We start from the raw sequence: 18,734 nt of genomic DNA, 5'->3' as shown, positions 1-18,734 counted from the left end.
AGTCGAACTTGTTTTGCCCTTTTACTGTGAAAAGGGATTTTATCCTGTTTATTTTTTACGAGTTGTTGGAAGATATTTTTCACCTTAAACTTTAATTTTACCTTATACCACTCAAGTAAATAATGGGTAGCTTTACCCAATGATGGGAAAATTGGTAACATTTTTATGTTTATCATGGTTTATCACAGGGTTATATTTTAAGTCAAGTATAGAAGTATAAAATTGAATTATCTTCGCCAGACAACTGAAGTTTTTTATTATTATTATTATTATTATTATTATTATGGTAAAGGGTAATATTCAATTTCTTTAATGCATACTTCTATGTTTTTACCTTCTTTAAAACTTGTTTTACAACAATGCCTCCAATATTTATTGTCTAAATGGCCTATTTTCATTTTACCCAATTGGTCCGCCCAATCGAATTGCTTCTTCTTTTTTTTGCGCTACATAAATTTGCCAATAAATATCTACGATAATGCCCTAGTTTATTGTGATAATATCTACGTAAATGGTTGGGGGAAATGGGGAAAAGAAAGGAATCATTGATGTTATCATTGTGCGGGGTGGGGGGCGGAAGTAAAATCTATTTTAGAATTTTCCGCTAAAAGTATTGCTTGTTTGTTTGTTTGTTTGTTTGTCTTCTAATATCTCTGAAGAGACAGGAAATCAACTCAAAACATTTTAGAATTTTGTCAAAATTTAGAAAATAACTGTCTTACTTCCATTTTTTTTTCTACTCTTATCACAAGTTTAGAAAAGATCACTAGATATCGTATCCCCTTAGTCTCAACTCTCAACGAATGGGATCGATACTCTGCTTTAATCTGGTCCTAAACTCAAGAGAATGCCCAACTTTCTCTTATATTTTGAATGCATTTTTATTGTTTTCCTGTAGGTTTTTTCGTATTTGAACCGGAAATGTTCGCGGTGAGGTTTTTTTTTCCCCTGTGTCCGATAAAAGGTTTTTTTGTTTATGAAGTGATCTTGGGTGTGCGTATTTTTCCATTGTAATTCAAATATATAAAACAATCACAGTAAGTTCAAATTGGATATTTGGTTTAGATAACACCAGAGGGCTAAATCAACCAGACTCATCTCTTTATTTCAATTGATTTCCCAGTTTCTTTTTAGCAGTTCCTGGGAAAAAGGTACCTACGATTTTTCTTAAAATTTACTACCCTCATTGCTCATACGTAAAATTTAAAAACCTAATTTTGGAAGTCATGGGGAGGGGTTAGGTTTTCCTGTAAAATGCCATCATATATTTTTATTTTGGCAGCAATTTTAGGTAAGCGCCTACCTTTTTGTATTTTATTACTACTACGTTTTATTGCTACTATATTTTTTTTACTTCCGTTTTATTAAAATGGTTACTTTTCTTTTTGTTCCTTCTCCAAAAGAAAATTGACATACGAGTAAATTAATAATTTGATATCAGTGAAAAATCGGTTACCACAACATCCCCAGTTCTCTGCATTTACACCCCCTCTGTTCGGGGGTAGGGTTTTATTACGTAATAACCAAAAAATAATTCAAATAATCTTGAAGCTCCAATAAATGCACAACTTTTCCTTTAATTGGGCACAACTCCTTGATTCATTAATCATTGAGAAAATGCAGATGAAAATTTAAAACAAAAATCATCGAGAACAAATTTTTTAGACATTAAAGTAAAAATTTCATACTTTATAAGAATTAATAGAGACAAGTTCCTAAAGGAATTGGCAACACATGTACGATTTCCCTGTAGCGCTAAAAGTGTTTTAGCTGTAATGAATCCTGATGCGCTACGAATTATTTACAAATTCATTAGAGAGAATAAAATAAAAATATAGGATGCAGCTAAACTCCATAGTTGCGATTTTAGTTCTTAATTACTCACACAAGTACTATCATAACTACACTACTAATTACACCACTCTAAGCTCACATCAAATAACGAAGTCACATTCAGAGACCATTGTGTTGTTCTAGGAAGGAATGTCAGTACGCAGCGCTCAAGATATCCTTATCTCATGGAAGCCACGACGGAGAATGTAGTAGAAGAGTGGCTGGCATGACGAAGAAAGAAGGGAAAGAGGCTGCGCTATTCCTCAAATTGAATATTGGAAAAGATAGGGCTGGTTTTTTTCCACCAGCATATTGGTAAATTAAGGCATTCGAAGCCAACTGTAATTGTTCATACCAATATGTTGGTTTTTTCCAGCCCTCATATAAAGTAATTGGTTAATGTGCAAACAAGACCACAAATACAATAAATAAATAAATAAATACTTTATAAGAAACGTTTTGAGGCTCTGTATTGAGCAAATTTATAGGAAATTTAATGCTCTTTCGTTTGAAATAAGCAGATTTGTTCTAGGATAAAGGATAGAAAAGTTACGGCCGTTTTTATGGCGAAAAACGTGAATATCGACGGAAAAGTTAAAAAATGCAAATATCTTGGACACTATATTGAGAATCGGGCCAAAGTGAAGAGAATATTTTTTGTAGCATTTGAGCTGCTGAATCACCTCCGGAAGTTTCGCGACCTCTTCTCCGTGTTCCACTTTAACAAATTAGAATTTTCATATTTTCTCCTAAACGGCTACTAGGATTGTATTTAAACTTGTACAGTGATCACAAACGCATAAATCTACAAGTTTAACTGGGTTTTTTGTATTTGCAGGAAATTCTATTAAGGATACTTCTGCAAGAAGGAAGATACGGGTAGCTTTCTTGTAAGATAAGAATGAATTATGAAAATTTTAGGTCCAGCTGGATAATATCTTTCCGAGTTAGGTCCTGCCGTAACATGCATGTTTATTTGAATCCTTGTTCGGACTTCAGAGGTTAGATTAATCAGTTTGCTTGTAGAGTAAACGACTACACTTATGTTTCCGTCTCACTGGTTATGTATATGAGGCTCCTAGTTAATTATTCAACCTTTCTCCATTTAGAGCCTCGCCAAGTTATCGTTTATTAGGCAATCACATCAGGCCCAATTGGGCGGATTAATTGACGGTCTATCAATTAGTGAAACCTCTTATATCTTTGCCCCCCCCCAAAAAAAAACACATTGTTAGCCATTTATGTTCCACTGGGTAGTATCAATCACAGATTTTAATTATTTGAAAATATAGATTTCCGGTACGACTTGTTGAAATTTAGCGTAATTTATAAAGAGATAGTTCAGTTGTTCTGATGTCTGTCTGTCTGTCTGTCTGTCTGTCTGTCGGGTCTGATGATTGGAGTAAATAAATTGAATCGCGGTGGTACTGTCGGAGCTAAGCACATCCCTCGCCTCGCCTTGCCTCCAAGCCACCACCTCCATTCCTCCTCTCCTTGTACACAATCGTCCGTCGTGCCGCCTCTTGCCTTGCCGAGCAGCACGACAGTATTGATCCAACATGTTGTAGATTATACACACGCATACACTCACTCACACACACACACACACACAAACCTCTTGCCATGCCCATTCACTAATCGCCTCTAAACGTTACCAAATCGGCCCTTGTGTTGTCCTATTTCTGACAAAAACATATAAACTTTAGTATTATTTATATATTCAGAAAATTTATTTATTTATTTTAGAATAATTGTGCATCATTTGTGTAGATTTGTGTTACAACCCGCAAGACCTAGGGTTTTGTTTTTCTTTAATTCCAGGGTTCTTTACTAAGGAAAATCTGTTGCACTACGATTTAATACAGCCTTTAGGATAAAAAGGGATCATAAAAGGAACTAGACTGGTTAGTTCCCAAGTACGAGTATTTTTTCTCTCCAATGTAATATAGATAGCCATTATGAGATTCTACACGCTGACGCGGAGTCCCAAATCCTTTACATAAAGCAGAAAACACATGAGGTTAGTCCCTGAAATTAGAATTGTAATGTGAAAGTGTTTTTAGATAGAACTTTTTCCCTTTTTGTCCCCATTTAGCCACCAAGACAAAGTTTCTTTGGGAGAGGTTTAAATTCAAGAAATGTTTCAAGAAATATCTAGTAAATTATCAAAGGGGTGACTCAAAAATTTAACTACCAATTAGGGTGTCCTAGACGGGAGTGGAACATTATTTTGCTCAACATGTTTTTTTATTACAAATAAAAAAGTAGTCATACACAGGATTCGAACCGGGGATCTCCCCCAATTACAAAACCAACACTACAGCAACATTATTATTGTTATCAATCTTGTAGGCAATGTTCTGTACAATGCAAAAAAAAAAAAAAAAATTGGCCTAATCTTATCTCTTTTTGAAATTATTTAATCAAACTATGGGCCTTCATATTTTGGTCCCTTATAAGCTGTATACTTGATCCCTATTTAGAAGTACGAGGCATGTCCAGAAAGTAAGTGTACTGAGGCTCTCACGGCCGGAGGGATTTTTTGTTTCGACATGTTGGCCACACTGCCGTGTAGCCTGATTCCTCCCTTCCGGAACGTATTACTACAAAAACTTATGATTCAGAAATCAGTTCTGCCAAAGAACTTTGGAGTGGATGAATTGGATGCTTGTAAAACCCTAACTTGGTACCCATAAGTTCATAAGGGTTTTTGGGGGTTTTGTGTTGAAAATTAGTCTTTTGTTGTTTCAAAAAAAGAGTTTCATGCGTCTATCAAATGGTTTCGAGAGAAGTTTGTAGCGTTGACTTAGGTCTAGTCTTTTCAGTCTTATAAAAGGTTAGTCGTTTGTCCAAGTACTGTCCTATTTATTGTAATTTGTACCCAGTTTTGTGTTAGCGAAGAGGATTTGTGGATTTGAATGGTACGGCAAAGTGCATTTGCACGGGTATGAAATAAGTTGGTCAAATGGTTCCGAGAGAAGTTTGTAGCGTGGACTTTGGTCTAGTCTTTTCAGTCTTATAAAAGGGTTCCTATGTTAGTCTTTTGTCCACAAGTATTGTCCTACTTATTGTACTTTTATACCCAATTTTGCGTTAGCGAGGAGGATTTGTGGATTTGAATAGTACGGCAAAGTGCATTTGCACGGGTATGAAATAAGTTGGTCAAATGGTTCCGAGAGAAGTTTGTAGCGTTGACTTAGTTCTAGTCTTTTCAGTCTTATATAAGGGTTCATATGTTAGTCTTTTGTCCAAGTACTGTCCTACTTATTGTACTTTTATACCCAGTTTTGTGTTAGCGAAGAGGATTTAAGTATTTGAATTGTACGAGTATGAAGTATTGTTTCAGTAAGGGTTGGAATGTCTGCTATAAATAAGGTGGGAGATCTATGATAACTGCTGGTTTAATACTAACCAAGATTTGGAGGAACCAAAGTGGATCCAGAAGGACAAGAATCTCCTTAAGCTTGAGCTTTCTCTGCAACAAAGATCAAAATACGCGATCAAAACACCTGACCCAATATATCAAGAACCATATCCGGTTATTACCATTTTCCTTCCAAAACAGTGGAGGCAGCGTTTTAATGGCGATGACAAAATTTGGACCCAGTATAGTGAAGAGATCGGAAGTCTGATTAATGATCTGGCCGGAAATTCCTCCTAAGAAAAAAAGAGACCAATGCTTTATATATACTGGAACAAATATTCCATCTACCCAAGAAACCAATCTACAGCAATTTCTTAACACCTAATTATGTAGATATTTTCTAAATAAATCTACACACATACTTATGTGGAGTCTGTTGGTGTTTGTAGAGATCTAATTAATTGGAATTCTGTACTCAATTACCATCAATAAACTCCTGCTTACCAAAGGTTACTTAATCCTGAAGTTAATTAATTTTCTATAGATGGTAAAGTGCCAAGCGGAAATTGATTGAATACAGTTTTATCTATATTTTCCAAACATCCCATTTTATTACGTAAATTTTTTTTTTAATTAATTTTTCTAAAGATAAAATAATGTAAAAAATACCTTTTAGTTAATTAATTTTTCTTTCCTCCCTTAAGCGGAAATCTTGAAAGCTTTTCATTTTTAACCGGAACTAAATGTATTGATTTTCTTTTCTTTTTTTTTTTTGAGTATGTCTCTGTATCTGTGGTTGGAAAAATTATCTCCAGAATAATAATAATATCATGGGGAAAAATTGAAACTTTATATTTCCGAATGCAACTTAGCGCCCAAATTTTTTTCAAGCCGGAAAATTAAATTGGCGGGATAAGGGATATGGATAGCTATTTCCTGAAGTCCAAGAAATAATTTCCTGGCTAACTCATTTTCATCGTTGGTTTTAAATGCCTTGCTTAGCACTCAGTATATTACTGGTTCTGCATTTAATTAAGCCTGAAATATCAATTATAAGATGTACGTATTTGCTATTTGGTTATCCGACTTTAGATTCCATCGGGACGCTGTGCAGTTTAAAATCTTGAACATTTATCTTTCTATAGATTTTGGTAAAGATTAAAATAAAAAAAATTAAAGAAAAAAAAGTTATGCAAATAACTTAAAAGTAAGAATTGAAGAAGTTGAGAGAGATATGTTAAGGTTGAGTGGATGTCAACCTAATTCCCTTCCTTGCAAACGGATGTGTTTTTGAAAATTATGAAGAGCAATTTTCATTACACATATTTTGGTCGGGTTTAATCTACCTTCGGATTCTGGATTACCATACATCAAAGTATTGACGTAATAGCTACGTAGTTACCTGGAGTAAATTATTGATAATACTGTTATGCAGACAAGTAAAACGCTTTAGTTACTTCTCAGTACTTGCCTCTCTCTATCTCTTCATCAGAAGATCTGGAACGTGCGTTCGCTCTAGCAAAAGGTTATTATGTCATTCATTTAGCGCTTCAACTTGAAAGCGTTTTCTCACTAATCCCGATGATGAACTTTAGCATATTATCGGGCTAGTGATAAATTAAATTAACTTATAGCTTTTGTGTTTTTTTTTTTTCAATTAAGCGTTTATTCGTTATGAGTATGGTTTGTCTAGTCACTGAAATCGATTTGTTTAGGTTATTTTAATGGAAAATTTAATTATTGAAATTAAATATTTTCTCTCGCAGGGGGTCGCTGTTGCATGCGACTTCCTGGGTGTTGCAATCCCACGGGTTCCTAATGCACTTTTACTATACAGTAGGGACACAATACATTCACGTAAACAATCACACCAAGACTCATACATATAACCAAGAGCTACCTTCCCTTGGAGATAGCTTCGGTAAAAGGGTGTGAACCCTTTAAATCCAAAGTCCTCCATTGTATCGGGGGTTGGTTCCTACCCTCTAAAGCCTTAATAGTACTTCTCGAAACCTCAATTGAAAAACTTGAGGATGCTAGGACCCTGTAATGTTCAAGAAAGAAGAAGAAAATTATACGTCCTTTTTTTTTGCGTTTATTTATGCTTATAGCGTTAGCGCTATAAGTAACAATGATACAATAGAGCAATAAATGATAAGTAACGAGTGGAGAAGTTACCGCAGTGGTAACATTCCCAAATATTGGATGGTTAGTCACTCTCTTCACTGGAGAGGAGATCACGAGGCCACTGTCTTTTAAGGCGTCTTGTCGGATTATCAGGAAGAGTTTCTAGAAGAAAGATTTTTAGCTAGAGGATTTATATGAGTTTTCTGTATCTTGTTTTAGCAACTTGTGTGACAAAAGGAATGTTAAGGTCAGTGTGTATAGTCCAGGTTGGAGACATAAAAAGGAGCGTGTACAATAGTTCGAAGTATTTTAGATTGTAGAGATTCAATCCTTTGGAGATTGGATCGTTTGGTTGAACCCCACAGCTCTATTCCATACGCCCAGATGGGTTTCAAAATAGAAGTATAAATTAGTCTCTTGTTGTCCAGAGAGAGTTTTGATCTATCGTCTAAGTAGTCTTTTAAGTAGTCGATAGCGTCTATTTAGTTCTGTTCTTTTAAGTCTAGTGTGGGTTATTCCAAGAAAGTCTTCGGTTATAAGTAAAGCCCAAGGTAGCGGGCAACGTTTACTACTGGTAGAGGTGTTAGGTAATAGATGACTGGAGAAAGTGTAATGCGCCGAAGAGTGAAGGTGATATTTTAAGACATACCAGTCTTTGATCTGTAAAAGTCTTCCATCTTAAAAAAGAAATTTTCTGAGAGCAGGCAAACTAGTTGGCCTCGAATCTGGAAATCTCTGATACCACTTTAATATCCATTTTTCGAATCTCATCTCTGCATGCAGCTGCAATCTGCCAAATTACTTCATCTTGCAGTACAGTCGAACCTCGCTTAACGAGCATAATTCGTTCCAGAACCTTACTCGTTAAGCGAAATACTCGTTAAGCGAAACAATTTTTTTCATTTAAATTAAAATAAAAGGGGATAATTGGTTCCATGCAAAAAAAATATTGATAAAATTTTTTTTTGTAACATTTATTTCGAAAAAATTATATACATATGTACATATGATGTAATATAATATAAATTACATATATTAATTGAGATAAATATGTACATTCATAATTAATCCTTTTTAATTATAAATTTGTCCAATGTTCCTTGTTTCTGCCGTCGCTTCAAAATGTCTTCAAAATGTGACACAGCATTATGTTACCGACTTTGATCGTTCAACCCCTAGAACAATCTAGGCCTTTCTTCTCTGCCACAGATAGATACCGCCCTTTTGTTCACACAGTGGCGGCCTGTTACCGACTTTGGTCGCTTAACCCCTAGAACAATCTAGGCCTTTCTTCTCTGCCACAGATAGATACCGCCCTTTTGTTTATGCAGTGGCGGCCTGTTACTGACTTTGATCGTTCAACCCCTAGAACAATCTAAGCCTTTCTTCTCTGCCCAGGTCAACTTCGTTACAATATTTAAACACAAATGTCACTATATGGACTTTCCCTATACACCACTCATTCGGTGAAGTTCGGTTTCGACTGTATCAGTGCATTAGATACGTGGAGAATATGAAACGCATATGCGTAAACAGGAATGACTAATCGAAGAATGCGCAGTTTTCGATGAGTCAGCGAAAACTGCGCAGTCAGCGAAATGTCATTAGAAAACTATCGTTATGCGAAACATCGCTCGCTATAAGAATCAATTTGTTTTACTCGTTATGCGAATTACTCGTTAAGCGAGGTGCTCGTTATGCGAGGTTCCACTGTACTAGAATTCCTTACCACAATGTTTTAAAGAAGGTCCAAAAACTCCACCTCGATGTATTATTTAGTTTTGTCATTTTAAGGGATTCAACCACAGTTATAGTTAAAACCAAAACTAGTGACCTATTTTCGCTAAAACATTCTGGTTAAATGCAGATAAAATTACAAGTTTACTGGACAAGTTTTGAACTGGTAATAAATCGTTTTTAGCGAATTGTTATATAAATATATATGCGACATATACAGAAAAGCTCTTCCAGTTTGTAAAATTTATTGCATTCAATAAATTGTAATGGTAAAAGTTTTTATATTTATACAAACATTATTATAAATTTTCCATTGGTTTATATATTGAAGTAGAGGGCGCTGAAGGAATTTTATATTTATTAAAGTTTTAATTAGATTTAGAATATATATTATATTCACTTTTATGGATTAGATAACAAAACTAAAACGAAGCACACCAAAAATAACTTGTCATTTGCAAATAAAATTGCACAATAAATGATAATAATACAAAATTGTTAGTCCAGTTAGTGTGTGGATGACACCATCGTCTCTGATTGGACATGACGTTTCAACTCTAGATATAACAGACATATTGCACAGTTGAAACACTAACGACAACAGCAGAGTAGCGAAAAAAAAAATACAAAATGTCGGCAACAATATAATTGTTGGAGAAAGCTTTTTGTTCACCATTGGAGTTTTTAACAAAGCAGGTTTATTTTTATTATTAATAATTGCACAATACTTCAATTTGGATGTCTGTTGAATTGTTGCAATTTGGAAATATTGATTCTCTGTTTCAATTCATTAGGGGAAGGTGCGCATCGTGGAAATTGGATTTTCGCGAGGTTTTCTCTTGAACTGAATGAGAAAATAAAACGCTTGTATTTTTAACATAAACAGTTATTTGAACTTAACTATGATAGATACGTTCAATTTCGTTCTAAATATGTTTGGTCGGGGATTAGAGTAATAAATGGTTTTCTTAAGCAGGTTTAACTAAAAAAAGATATTACAGAGTATAAAACAGCAGATAATGTCCGCCTTAAACATTTTGAAATCTTGGGAGTCTTCTAAGACAAAATCTACAAATGGGTATGTTCATATTATTATACCAAGTTTAAAAATAATCATCGTTGCAGCTCGTTTATAATCAATTACAGTTAGGGTACGTTCACAACGGAGCTGTGAGCATAGATGATAGCAGAGATGATAGGAATGATGCATCAGCGCTTAAAGAAAAACATAATACATTCGAATGTGAGCGTGCACAACGAAGCTGCGACTAGTGACTCATACGCGCTGCTATAAACGAGCGTAGATGATAGAATTGAATTTTTCATTTTTCTGCTAGCTGAACTCCAGTATCGGAGCTTCAAAATGGACGTTCAAAAATTATTTAGTGCTGTCTTATTACTCATTATTTTTTATTATTTACTTTTAAACAATATTTTGTTTTTTAAATCGTGCTTACATTTATTTTCATGTGTATTTATTTGTTTTTTCTCAATAAAACCATTACTTACCTAAGAGTAATCACTAGTTTTTCTTCTATGGTTATAGGATTTCCATGACAATTTTTCCAAAGTTTTCTTAATTTTGACCTTATTTTTTCTAAAATATAGTCGAATGTGGGTGGACCCATCCTCACATATTCAAAAAAAACGATCCGGATAATTTCTAAGTTCCTTATATAAATGGTGAAATTCGCCCAAAGTACTTAGTATTTTATTTATGGGATGTACATGATATTTTCTAAAACGTTTTTTCTTTAAAATATACCATTTTGTTGCTGGAAAACATAAAAACTCTTCTTCACTACTCGACATGTTGCATGTATCACAGCTCCGTTGTGAACGAACCCTTAGAGTGTTCAGCTTTGTATACCTACTGTTTAAATAGGCGCCACGGTAGCCGAGCGGTTAAGAGACTAGACCCGCAATGCTTAGATGTATTGTTGGTTTAGTGGGTTCGATTCCTCAGTGTCTAGGCCTTGGATTTCATTTAATGGTTTAATTGTGGTTAAAACTTAATAGTAAAGTATGTTAGCTATTCGCCTCTGTCCGCGATTTGCTAATTTGCCAGTCGGATGTTAAAATACGCCTGAAAAAGTTTGCATTATTTAGTTTAAAAAAACAGATATTAAGAATAATGTTTAAACTTAAATAGATTTTTTTTTTTTTTAATTTTATTAAAATAAATAGAGGGAAATGTGAAAAAAAAGTTTTCCTATCTAAGAGGGAAATTCAAGAGAGAGAGGATATTTTAGAAAATAATTAGTAAGAGGAGAACTAAGTGTGGAGGGAGAAGGAAATAAGATTCATTAGAAGGACGAGGGTGCCAGGCTGTCTTTGTAGTACTATATAGTGCCCTTTGATCTTGCTGTTGATGGAGAAAATTTATCTAGTTTTACTACGAAGTTGATAAAATATCAAGAAGCGGATCTTGTCGTGTGGAAATTACTAAACCATCATTGCGCAGAAAGGAATAAATTTTTTTTTGAAAAGTTCTTTTACTTTAGTTAATAGTTCTTAGTAGTTTTAATGGCTATTTCTTGTTGTAATCAATATAATTGACGGGTCAAGGTCATTTCCTTTTTTTTTTTCGACGTCCATTCAAAGGCTTTCTTCCTCGAGTGCAAGTTATATGGCGAGGATACTCGTAAGCTTCCACAGTAAGCTCCTATCGCCCGCTTAAGTTATGATAAAGAAATGGCTAGATTCCCTCTAATGTTGCTCCCTTTTTTTTTTTTTGCGTATTGTACAATCCCTTAAGAAGGGTTAAATGTGTTCCTGGAGAGTTTGAAGTTCCTCTGTACTCAATGGGTTGCCTACTTCTTTTGAGGTTCACTCAAAAATGGTTTCTACACTTTTCTTTAATACAGCACCCATTTATACCTTTTGCTTAATTCATTTTTCTTGAACAAATTCGTTTTACGGTAGTTCTCAAGGACCGCTTGGGGGGGGGAAGGGTAGTCTTTCCTGTAAGGCTACATCCTCTTCTTCTTGTCACCTTTATTGTAAACAACGTAGCGCTTAAACACGTGAACCGATTATCATGAATTAGGTGTCATTCGACTCGGAATTTTATGTAGCTGTGCCTTCTGGTCTTTTGATGTCTTGACGCTGTACATTATTATAATAGATCGTGTTATAATATTCCTCATAAATTGAATATGTTGATTTTTTTCTTTGAAATATACAATATATGTATAAAAAGGATCTAAAACAAGAATAACAGTAAGTTAAAAGACTCTTGTATCTGTTTTAAAACATTATTCGAAAAGAACATCGTTCTACCTATATACTTCGAGAAATATTAGATCGGATGGGTAGACATCAAAGGTAAATTTTTGTAATATTGTTCCATTTTACGTATGTTGTTGTATTGGGTGTGGATAGAACTTTTGTATGTGTGTATTTACGAATGAATGCTTACGTGCTCGTAGCGATATTATTTGTCCTGTTATTCTGTTTTATTTGAATGTAAAAGTTCTTATCCTCTGATGATGCCACCTATATCTATCATGATACCCTGGACGAATATTAATATTTCAATATCAGTTTTAGACTACAGTTTAGTTTTATTAAAAAAGAAATTGTTTTTAAATTTATTATCGACAGGAATCAATCATTTTTAAAATATCGATGCATTGATTCGATTACCAAATTTTTTAATTAATAATTTATTAAAACGAATTTTCTCTTTTAACATTGGGTTTTAATGAATGAAAAAAGTTACTTTTTTTTTGTAAGGGAAGAAATACAATTTCATTCATTGGTTTTAGAGCCTAGCTTTGAAGGACAAAGGCACATTAAGGGCTTATACTTATTAACAACTATAATTTGTAATTCACTTTAAGTGTTCAGCCTTAAAAGGCTGGTGTACTCTTGGCCCTGACTCTTTCAAACTCTTAACCCTATTGTTTTGGTAGTCCGAAGATGACCTAGTCCAAAAACGTTTTAGAAGCTGTTTAATAAGAAATCTTTTAAAAACTGCAATAAGATTACATTTTCTGTACGAAGTATTAAAATAATTACAGCATTAAGAGAGAAACGTCTCTCCAGCGGCTGGCAGTGCACTGAGAAGACTTGAGAGCGCTGATCAATCTCAAATATTGGATATTGATGCGCTTAAATTTAAGAAAAACATGAGGAAAAATATGTAAAGAAAACAAAAAAGTATATCCAAGCTATCCACACCTACCTATCAGCTAAAAGAAAATCTGGCAAATAGGAATTCAATAATGAAAAGCTTGCCTGCCTTTCCATTTTCTTTACAGCACTTATGTTAAATAACAATTATTAACTATTTAATATTATTTACAATTTAGTAACTTCAGGCACATCTAAATTTTATTATATGTATATTTGAATATCTTGCAGGTACTTTAGGATTCTATCAGTAGTGCTCGGGTCATTGCCGAGAGCGCCCTCTATTCTCCCTGGTATGCGGTTTGCTATTTTTTTCCTATTGAACACGGGACAGTCCAGCATTATATGCTTCACTGTTAGAGGGACATTACAGGGAGCACAGGTTCGGCGCAGCATCTCTAGTCATTAAGTATCCATGGGTTAGTCGAGTGTGGCCGATCCTCAATCAAGCTAACACCACTTGTTCCCTTTTATTGCCTCTGTAGCTAGTGGCCCAGGGTGCGACGGTAACTTTAATTTCCCTCAGTTTGTTGCCAGTTACTGAGGTCCACTCATCCTGCCAACCCTGAAGGACTTTTATTTTGATCTCCCTGATCACATCAACCGGCAGATGTCTTTGGACCATAGACTTCATATTGGCTGCCGCCTTTGCTGCCATGTCAGCAGTTTCATTTCCCATTATTTGTGAGTGACCTGGTATCCAGACGAATATTACATTTGTCCCCTCTTGCCTCAAATTGTACAGCGATGCATGGATCTTCTATACAATTGGGTGTTTCGAGTACTATTATGTACTTATTGGAACAGTACGGTACCTGCTTGCAGCTTTACCTAGAACAGGGGTGTCAAACTCAATTACAACACGGGCCAATCGGTGCTACACAGACAAGATTCACGCGGGCCACATCACATTTACAAATTTTGTTTATTCTAATATTCTGAAGAGAGGATTCAGGAAAATGGATAGAATAATTAAAACACTGTATAATTGTATTTATAAAACGAAAATTATTCTTTTTTTTACCTCGAAACTTGGCCAGCGATTTCCTCGTACTAGTTTTGCTATATCTCTGGATTCAAAGACTGAGAACATGAGAATATATTTTGGGGAATTCCTACCTCTTTTTGTCTTTTAAAATCTCATCATTCTGGGAATGCCACTTAGAGTGGCAGACATATCGTTTCCAAACTTCGCCGGAACTGAGTCAGCATTCTTCCGCAGCGCAGGCCTCCAGGTAAAGGCACTGGGCCACATGTATACTCCGTCTTCAGTATGTTAAAGGTTAAAGGAGTACGGAAGTGGCCCGATCTCCCCTAGGCGCTATTTTCTTCATAACAATTTTTTTTTTTTTTTCCATTTCGTTTCAGAACATTGTGGGCCACAAAAAAAATACCTGCGGGGGCCGCATGCGGCCTGTATTTTCACGGACAATTTCCTTTTATAACAGTTTCCTTCCAGTGAATACACGTCGTTCTTGTTTTGATCGATTTTCTTGTATATATTAATTTTAATTAGAAACAATTAAATATTGATAATAATTTAAAAAAAAACATTGAAAAACAAGAATGAAATAAAGTTAAATTGGCGCCAGACTATAGGAAAAGTATTTTTCACTATGAAATTTCACTCTCATTTCTTTTTCCAATTAAATTTTCTTATAATTTTTCCTCCCCTCTCCTTATTTTCTTCTTCATTTTCCCTTCCATTGGTCGTCATGCTACAGCCGATGGTGCTTTAACCAACCTTCTGTCTCACTTGGTTTTACTCTTTCTTAACTCGCCTACCTTGTTATCCTTTGGAAAATTACCACCACAACCCCCCCCCCCACCCCCCAGAGGTTTTCCGAACTAATATAAAGACAAAGTTGGAAAATTGGAACTTTTTAATTAATGAAGAACTTTAATTTCTTTTCCCCCTTTTTTCTTTTTGAAACTCCTTCCACCCGGACTTAGTCATTGCCACACCACTCACGCCCTTCCTATTTTCTGTAAAGAAGAGTTAGATCCGTTTTGAATACATCCACGGGGGGGGGCCCGCTCCGAGCTGATGATGAACTTGGGCTCTAGATCCATGGAAAATTGAAAATATAATTCACCCATTGGATTTGGTTAAGAAGAAAAAAAAAAAATTCATTTATTTTTTCTTTCTATTTTTCCAATATGAAAGTGTATTTTTTTCCATTTAAGAAGGCTTTCAAGTGTATGTACTCCAGGTCCCAGGGATTTACCAGGTATTGTTGGAATATTAATAGTATTTGCAAAGATAAGGAAAGAGATATTAGGATTCTTTCTTCATCTCCTTCTACTTCATTCTCTGGGTTTCTTTAAGGGATTTTATTTTTCTTATGAAAAGGGTAAATTATCCCTTAGTTTATCCAGATTATCCCCACAGTCTTATTCCACTGCCATAAGGGATTATCTAAAAAAAAAAAAAAAACCTTTGAGTCCCCCGTAACAATATTCTGTTCTTTGCACAATTTAATGTATTACTGCATTTATTTTAATTCAAGCTTAATTTGAAGGAAAATGCTGCCTTTAAAATTTTCTTAAGATTTTATTTTTTTTTGGAAAATGAAACGCATAAATGTTGGAAAATAGAAAATATTTAAATTATTATGATTTTCACGAAAGAGAGAAGGATGTCAAAAGAATGCTGTTTCCTGTCGCTGGAAGTGGATTATTTGAATCTGGGACTGGAGAGGTCGCAAATCAGTAGTTTGATTAAAGTGAGGGCTGAAGCTCTCACTATAGTTGGGATAAGTTAGGAGAAATTACAATACAATTGCTCGATGTGTGACCTTAGGGAAGCCGAGGATGTTTTCCACTTCTTGGGACGTTTGTGGAATTCTTAAAATTATAAGATTTTTAGGTTCTTTAGTGCACAGTCCTTATCGCTAGATGAAATGTTGAGGTATTTGAATGGTGCAAATTGGGTGGTGTTGGCTGGCTTTATAAGAGACGCTCTAGCCTATCGTTCCTTTTTGTTGGTTAGCCAATTCAATCACTAATTGGTGGATAGATTAATGATGGCGTAAAATAGAAATATAATTTTTAAAGGGAAAAGTTCAATTAATTTTTTTATTAATTACATATTGTTTTTTTATTAATTACATTTTTTATTGAACAGTTTTCAGTTAAATGTAAAAGATATATGTACTTTCCATACTTGCAATTTAGCACTCCTGCCAGACAGCCAATGGCTAACACCACGACCACGTTTCAAGTCAGAAAACAAACGTTTTATTGTGGTTTCTGACGGAGCAGAGTCCCCATAACACTTTTCAAGCCATTGCTTCTTCGCTTGAACGGTATTTTTTCTCCCCATCAAGAAGCAGTGTAAAAATTAAAACACGAAATTGTTTTTGATCCATTGTTTTGAAAATAACAAAAGTAGCGTAACTCTTAGCACAATAACTCACAAACTAATGTATAGAATATCATGAAATTTTAACAGCTGCCTTTTGAAGGTTATAGTACTAACTGAAAAAGAGGTGAATGCAATACAACTAGCGCCATCTATGTCTTAGGCCCAGGACTTTTCAGCCCATGTGTTATGTCAGCTATTACTTTTGTAAAATGTTTTCTTTGTGAATTATCTATGGTTTAAAATCAAAGTTTATCTATCTATCTAAGAATGCTATTTCTTTGGAGGATTCTCACGTGTTTGCCTTATGTGACAGCCGACATTTTCGGCTGAAAAGGAAGTTCTGGGCGCTGAGCCATGACTGAGGAAGGCTAGCGAGCTTCTAAGACCAACACTTTGGTCCCTGCTTCGTCTAAAGCAGTGGTTCTTAACCTTTTCATAGAAGCGGAACACAATTATATGTATGTATTTTTCTCGCGGAACACAATTATACGTATTTATTTTTCTCGCAGGACACTAACATTAAATAATTTGAAATTCGGTATTTAGCAAGAACTATAGTTTATAATTGAGAAAAACAAAGTGTCCAAGAGAACAAAATTTCATACCAATACGTGGTTCACAGTGGGAGATATAAAACGGCCATAATTTTACAGAATTTCATGACCCAAAAAATTTTCAACCCTTTATATCTTCTACATTTATAGATCTGTGCACAAAATAACTATAGTTTATAATTGAGAAAAACAAAGTGTATAAGAGAACAAAATCCAATACCAATACTTGGTTCACAGTGGGAGATATAGAACGGCCATAATTTTACAGAATTTTATGACCCAAAAAATTTTCAACCCTTTATATCTTCTACCTTTTTAGATCTGTGCACAAAATAACTATAGTTTATAATTGAAAAAAACAAAGTGTACAAGTGAACAAAATTCCACATCAATACGTGGTTCACAGTGGGAGATATAGAACGGCCATAATTTTACAGAATTTCATGACCCAAAAAATTTTCAACCCTTTATATCTTCTACATTTATAGATCTGTGCACAAAATAACTATAGTTTATAATTGAGAAAAACGAAGTGTACAAGAGAACAAAATTCCATATCACTGTGGTTCACAGTGGGAGATATATATTGAATCCTGTGGATGGCTACTACGTGGAGAAGGCTGCTGGGGAAAAGTCGAATTAGGGCACTTTTTTTGTGAGGAGCTGGGGGCTTCCTCTAAAGCAGTGTATTAACTCATCATTTATTTAATATGAACAAGATTAAATAAGTAACTGAAATTAATTTTATTGTAATTATTTTCTAATCGTCTAATTCTGATGACAATTGGTATCCTACGGTTAAGACGTAAACCTACGGTTAAATGTTTCAATTAATTTCACCATATCCAAAAGTTCAATACCTCTTCAGCTATACCAATGAAGATAATCAGCTTTAATGTAGAGTTATAGCGATAATTCGAAATTGCTTATGTTAATCAAATATTGAAAGGCGTCTTAACGCCTCTACGCTCTCAGCGTATCAATATGTATATCGCTCAATCAATGCGCGATAATTAATTATGAAACCCGTCAAAATAATGGCTTGTAATTACGTCTAATTAATTCTATAATTGTGGGTGCATTTAGTTTCACACTAGACGCAATCTGAAATTGCAGAAATCTTTTTCTTTTTTCTTTTTTTTTTAAAGAAAACTTTTTGTTTTACAATTTTCTGGAATATTCGAGTAGTTTACGCAAATTATAGAAGTTAAAGATTTCATCTAAGTTTGCGGAAAAAATCTAGGAAGCTTTTCTCTACTTTTATTCCCTCTCCTTGTTTCAGTTTCTCTTACCCCCACAAGTGGTGGCTCCAAGGGGGCGTCTCGTTAAGCCCCAACTCGATTTTCACCTGTTAAGCTGTGAGACTAGGGGAGAGAGAGATCTCTCTCTTTTAAGGAAGGCGTTATCCTTGCGGGCGCCATATAGCCGAAGCTATCAGATACGAGATCCCTAGCCAGCCTCAAATAGAAAAATACCCTTAAGGGTGCCTCTGGCGGGATAGCTCACTGGTGAGAGGAGGGAGGATCCTGGAGACAATCTCCCGGGACGATTGGGAGTAAAAATAAAATTCTCTCTGGTGCTTACTGAACAAGCAACAGAATACCTTTACTTAAGA

The 18,734-nt window shown here is 34.8% G+C and overlaps 1 protein-coding gene and 1 long non-coding RNA gene across 3 annotated transcripts in view; one reads left to right on the top strand and one right to left on the bottom strand.

Moving 5' to 3' along the window:
* Nucleotides 1–18,734, bottom strand: part of LOC141450037 (uncharacterized) — a 300,684-nt gene that overhangs the window by 70,782 nt on the left and 211,168 nt on the right. The gene's annotated exons all lie outside the window — the stretch shown is intronic.
* LOC141450035 (uncharacterized) overlaps nucleotides 1–18,734 on the top strand; it is a 233,999-nt gene that overhangs the window by 103,589 nt on the left and 111,676 nt on the right. The window lies entirely within an intron of this gene.

The sequence above is a fragment of the Rhodnius prolixus genome, unplaced genomic scaffold (genome assembly GCF_049639745.1).
Source record: "Rhodnius prolixus isolate KJV_2025 unplaced genomic scaffold, Rpr scaffold_2, whole genome shotgun sequence".
Classification (NCBI taxonomy): Eukaryota; Metazoa; Arthropoda; class Insecta; order Hemiptera; family Reduviidae; genus Rhodnius; species Rhodnius prolixus.
The sequence above is the reverse complement of the archived record's forward strand: the minus strand, read 5'-3'. Positions and strand labels throughout refer to the sequence as shown.